We start from the raw sequence: 612 nt of genomic DNA, 5'->3' as shown, positions 1-612 counted from the left end.
CCCTCAGCCAGGCAATCCTCCCCTAAGGCTATCGGTGTAATGGAAATATTGGGAGTAACAGACCCCTCCCAAATATCCCACTGTCCCTAAACGTCCCAAATGTTTCCCAGATATGTTAAATGTGCCACACAAACCAGGGGAGATGACAAAGGGCTATAAGGGGACACCCCTGGGCCGGGGATCAGGACGGTGACAGTGACACCAAGTCCAGCTGGAAGTGGGAACTGAGATCCAGTCCCATTTATTAAGGATGTGATGAGGATCCAGTCCTATTTAACACACTTATTAATGATGGGATGAGGATCCAGGCCAATTAATTAACGGTGGGACAAGGTTCCAGTCCTATTTATTAATGACAGACATGAGGCTCCAGTCCCATTTAACACTTTTATTAACGATGGGATGAAAATCCAGCCCCGTTAACTGACAATTGGATGAGGCTCCATTCCCATTTAGCACCTTTATTACCGGTGGGGATACGGATCCAGACCCATTTAACACCATTATTGATGATGGGACGAGGATCCAGCCCCACTTATTAACGACGGCATGAGGATCTGGTCCCGTTTATTAAAGACGGGGATGAGGATCCAAACCCATTTAACACCTTTA

The sequence above is a fragment of the Pipra filicauda genome, unplaced genomic scaffold (assembly GCF_003945595.2).
Source record: "Pipra filicauda isolate LSUMZ 115617 unplaced genomic scaffold, ASM394559v2 scaffold556_size476704_pilon, whole genome shotgun sequence".
Lineage (NCBI taxonomy): Eukaryota > Metazoa > Chordata > Aves > Passeriformes > Pipridae > Pipra > Pipra filicauda.
The sequence above is the reverse complement of the archived record's forward strand: the minus strand, read 5'-3'. Positions refer to the sequence as shown.